We start from the raw sequence: 5120 nt of genomic DNA, 5'->3' as shown, positions 1-5120 counted from the left end.
AGGCGGGGGTGGGGCCCTCCACTTTATTTGCTAGGCCTCTCCGTTGATCCCGTACTAGCCCTGCCGTGTGTGTAGCAAAGCCGACGACCACTGGGTGCGCTCCCTCCCTCGATGTCGATCAGCGCAACGCTGAGGCCTCCGTCGCCTCGGCCAGGTGATCCAAGGCATGCGTTGCTCGCCACAAGGATCTGTTTTTTTACCCAAAAAAAAAGATCATGCCGCCTGCATGGAGTCCAAGATCGGCGATATGGTGCCTGGTGGAGCTCGAGACTGATGACGCCGCCGACACCGACTGGTCGCGCAGCGTGAGGTTCGACCAATGCCTAGGCATTACGGCAGTGCCGCCGACCTTCTCCACGACGCACTCGACAACCTACAGGTCAGTGTGTACGGCCGGACATTTGGGCAGCTCATGGCGGCACTTGTTTGAACTCACCAGCACGTCGGAGTACCGCCTTTCAAGTAGTGGCGGCGTCCAGTGTGAGCATTATGTGTCTTCATGAGACAAAACTAGAAGTGATCTCGAGCGATGTTGTAAGCCAATGCCTCGGCAATAAATTTGAGAATTTTTACTACGTCCAGGCGATGGGTACCCGTGGCGGGATCTTATTGGCATGGGATAGCTTGGTAGTTTGTCACGAGCCTACACCGTACAGCGAACACGCTCACTGCCCTAGTCAAAGCATGAAGGGGCTCCATTGTGGTGGCTCACAGGGGTCTATGGGCCACAAGGTGATGCGGAGAAAATTGACTTCATGCAAGAGATTCGTGACGTCCAAGATTTGCATGTTGGGTTGTGGGCCTTGGTGGGAGACTACAACTTGCTTGTCAACTCGGAAGATAAGAACAAGGCCACGCTCAACACGCCGATGATGGCCAGATTCAGAGCCCTTCTCAATAGGCTTGAGCTCAAGGAGCTATACATAAATGGGAGGTGGTACAAGTGGAGTAACGAAAGGTGCAATCCCACAATGGAGAAGATCCATCATTTCTTTGTTTCTAACTCTTGGGAAGATATACACCCCCAAAAACCTATTGACGGTTCTGGGCTCGGCGGTATGGGATCATTGTCCTCTTCTTATGGATCTTGACGCAGAACTAGAGATGGGCTGGCGTTTCAAGTTTGAAAGCTTTTGGCCCCAGGTTGAGGAGTTCATGGACACGGTCCAGCATGCATGGCACACCGTATCTTCCCAAGGAAACCCTTTTATAGTCCTGGATAGTAAGTTACACGCCACTGCCAAGGCCCTGCAAAGCTGGAGTGATCGTTGGATCGGCAACATTCGCCTTCAACTCTCCATCGCAATGGAAGTTATTGGTAGGCTGGACGTGGCGGCAGAGAGTAGGACTCTCTCAGACCAAGAGCATGGGCTACGCAAGCTACTCAAGAAAAATTGTTGGGCCTCTGTTCGCTGGAGAGGATGCTAGCGAGACAGTGATCCCGTTTGTTTCATCTGAAGGAAGGGGATGCGAACACTGCATACTTCCAAAAGCAAGCACGCCATAGACAAAGAAAAAACATTATCACTTTACATCACAATGGTGGGATACACACGGGACAGGATAACATATCCGAAGTGGTGGACGGATACTATGTAGATCAATTGGGTCAGCCCCCGCCCGGCAAGCTTCGATTAATCTGGACGTGCTTGACCTACCACCCTTGACCTCACGCATTTGGAAGAATTGTTCATGGAAGAGGAGGTGCTCAAGACCATCAAAGCTATGCCCTTCGATAAGGCGCCAGGGGCTGACGGCTTCACGGACATATTCTAGGTGACTTGTTGGCCTATCATCAAAGGTGACCTTATGAATGCACTGGAGCATTTTCGCCGACGAGATGTCCAAGGTATGGCAACAATCAATAAAGCGATCGTCTCGCTACTGCCTAAGAAATCCGGAGCTGTGGATATTAAGGACTATCGGCCAATTAGTCTTGTTAGTGGACCGATCAAAATTTTCAACAAGACCCCTGCGTCGAGGCTTGCGGATGATTTACCAAAACTCATGGGGCATCATCAGAGCGCATTTGTCAGAGGTAGATCACTACACGACAACTTCATGCTAGTGCAATGTACGGCGAGACGGGTGCACGCCTTAAAAGTACCCACAGTCATGTTTAAGCTGGACATCACCAAAGCTTTTGATTCACTACAATGGCCATTTGTCTTGGAGGTTCTGAGGAGGCTTGGTTTTTGCGAAAGATGGATCTCTTGGATTTCTGGGCTGCTGCCTACCTCATCCACGAGAGTCATGGTCAATGGTGCTCCCAGAAAACCAAACCTAGCATGTCAAGGTCTAAGGCAAGGAGCCCCCTTCTCACTCATGATCTTCATCCTATGTATAGAACCCCTTCAGGCACTTCTCGAATATGCTATGAAAAGAGGGCTGTTGGCACCTTTGGCGAGGTCTGGCTTGAAACAAAGGCTGTCCGTGTTTGCGGATGATGTAGTGGTGTTCTTCAAAACAAATGAGACTGAGACGAGCATGTGTGGAGCGATCTTGAGGCTGTTTGGGCAGGCTTCGGGCCTGGTGGTGAACATGAGTAAGTGCGTGGCCATGTCCGTTAGATGCTCACATGATGAGATGGAGGTTGTCTCGGCATCCTTGGGCTGCACCACTTCGCCGTTTCCGTGCAAATACCTGGGTATGTTGTTGACGATCAGAAAACAAACACCGACGCAATTGCAAGGTCTGGTGGATCGAGTTGTTGATTGTCTCCCGCTTTGGAAGGCAGCCATGCTACCAAAAGACGGCCGACTTCTACTTATCCAATCTGTGTTATGCGCTATTCCTGTCCACTCTATGATAGCGTTGGAACTGCCTTCAAAACCCTGTCGGCCCTAGTAAAGATTTGCAGAGGCTTTTTGTGGTGTAGCAAAAAAGAAGCACGAGGTGGAAAATGGGGCGGTAGCTTGGGAGGTGGTCTGCACGATGAAGTGGGATGGTGGCTTAGGAATCCCCAATCTTCACTGGCTGAACAAGGCGCTACAAGCGCGTTGGCCATGGCTGCAAAAGGTTGTTAAAGACAGACCGTTGAAGAAATTTCAGATCAATGTCCCTGCCAGAATCTCGCGCCCTAGTGAGGCGGCTGCATGTAGGACGATCGATGATGGGAGAGCAACGCTGTTTCGGGAGGATCGGTGGATCAATGGTCTACGGATTTGCGAGATTGTGCCAGATATTTATGAAAGGATCATGAGGATAGTCAAGAAAAGCAGACTTGTCGCAGACGCGCTCACGGAGGACAATTGGGCAGGGGACATTGGCCCTGACCTTACCCAACATTTTTCGGGCCAGTTCATACTTTTGTGGCCACGAATCTCTTCCTGGCAACTAACAAATGGAGTGGAAGATTCAGCCACGTGGGCTTGGGAATCGAATGGTAACTTCTCGGCTTGCTCAGCATATGCGGTTAGGTACATGGGACTCGAGTTATCCTCGACGACCTCATTCACTTGGCAGTCTAAGGCAACCCTCCAATGCCCTTTTTTTTGCCTGGCTAGCACTCAGAAATCGATGCTGAACATCTGACAGGCTTGCTCGGCGTGGATTACCCCACCAGGATGCATGCCCATTGTGCAACCAACAGGAAGAGACTATGCAACACTCGCTAATTGACTGTGTGTTCGTCAAACAAGTTTGACACTGGCTAGGATCAATAACTGGGAGGATGGAGTTGGAACCACGGCAAAATGAAACCTTGGGTCAGTGGTGCGGCAGGCAGGACGACAACGCGAGCCACTACCACAAGTCTTTGCGCGCTAAATGCCTTCTCGGCAGGTGGATGTTATGGAAGCATCGGAACGCCATTGTGTTTTTCTATTTGGGATCCCTGAAAATTTCCAGTTCAATGGCACGCTCGTGTTCAAAAATTTCGGGCCCAACTAACCAAAACAAACAGCAGCAAAGCCCATCTGTCTACCCTCCAGCTAACCCTAATCCCCTTCTTCTTGCTTCTCAGCCGCCGGCGCCCCCCACCCCCCGCTCCCGCGACGGAGCCCCTTCCTCCGTCTGCACCGCCGCCGCCATGTCGTCGTCGGCGCTCTCCCGCAGCAGGGCTACTACTGCCACCAGTGCCACCATGCCATCACCATCGCCGCCCCCGCCTCCCGCGACGACGAAGTCTTCTGCCTTGTCTGCGCCGGGGGCTTCGTCGAGGAGCTCTTCGACGAGGAGGAGCCCCCAAACCCTATCCCCCACCACCAGCCCCACCCGTCTCCCTTGTTCCCCTTCTCCAGCCTCCTCGACCTCCACAACCCCAGTGACCTCGCGGTGGTTCCTCGGCCCGCCCTCCCCCTCCGCGACCCCCGCCGCCACCGCCTCCTCCAACCCCAGCAACCAGTTCGACGTCCACCTTGGAGGCCTCCTCTCCGGCGGCGCCACCATCCAGATTGTCCTCGAGGGCTCCTCCTTCCCCGGTGGATTCGTCTCCTCGCCCGCCCCCGGCGCCGGCGGGGTCAGCCTCGTCGACTACTTCATGGGATCCGGCCTCAAGCAGCTCATCCAGCAGCTCGCTGAGAACGACCCTAGCCGCTATGGCACCCTGCCCACCGCCAAGGCTGCGGTTGCCGCACTCCCTAATGTCGCCGTCGATGGGGGCGCCCAGCACGTCTTCCACAAGGACTGCATCCTGCCATGGCTTGACCTCCACAGCTCCTGCCCTGTCTGCCGCCATCTATGACCACCAGCGCCAGGCAGCTGCCGCTGCGGTAGCGGCACCTGCGTCCCCGGATGGCAGCCCTTTGCCTAGGGTCATGTTGAGGAGGTTCAGGATCTCGTTGCCGTGGCTTCTCAGGGCCGCTTTTGGAGCTCAGCAGGCGGAGAGCAGCGACCAGGACACTGCTGGCTATGGCGACTACAAAAACGATGGGAATGCGAGCGGTCGCTCGTATGATGATCTCGATTGAGGCGCTTGCAAGGATGAGGGAAATAGGGGGATAAGGATGTATAACCTTTCGCCTCGCACTTGTTACCGCCTTTACATATTTATTATTTCATTATAAGGGTTGCTTGCGTGAGTCGATTGCCACCGCACGTGCCACCGGGTTGACATAGAACCTACATTGTATGGCTTTCCATTATTACCAAGTACTCCAATATCTTGATTTAGGGTTTAG

At 53.5% G+C, this 5120-nt stretch overlaps 1 pseudogene; it reads left to right on the top strand.

Annotated features, from left to right (window-relative positions):
• The first annotated feature begins 215 nt into the window (after positions 1-215).
• On the top strand, positions 216-4910 carry LOC123038320 (E3 ubiquitin-protein ligase RING1-like; annotated as a pseudogene).
• Positions 4911-5120: the final 210 nt, after the last annotated feature.

The sequence above is a fragment of the Triticum aestivum genome, chromosome 2A (assembly GCF_018294505.1).
Source record: "Triticum aestivum cultivar Chinese Spring chromosome 2A, IWGSC CS RefSeq v2.1, whole genome shotgun sequence".
NCBI lineage: Eukaryota > Viridiplantae > Streptophyta > Magnoliopsida > Poales > Poaceae > Triticum > Triticum aestivum.
This window is presented reverse-complemented; position numbering and strand designations above follow the sequence as displayed.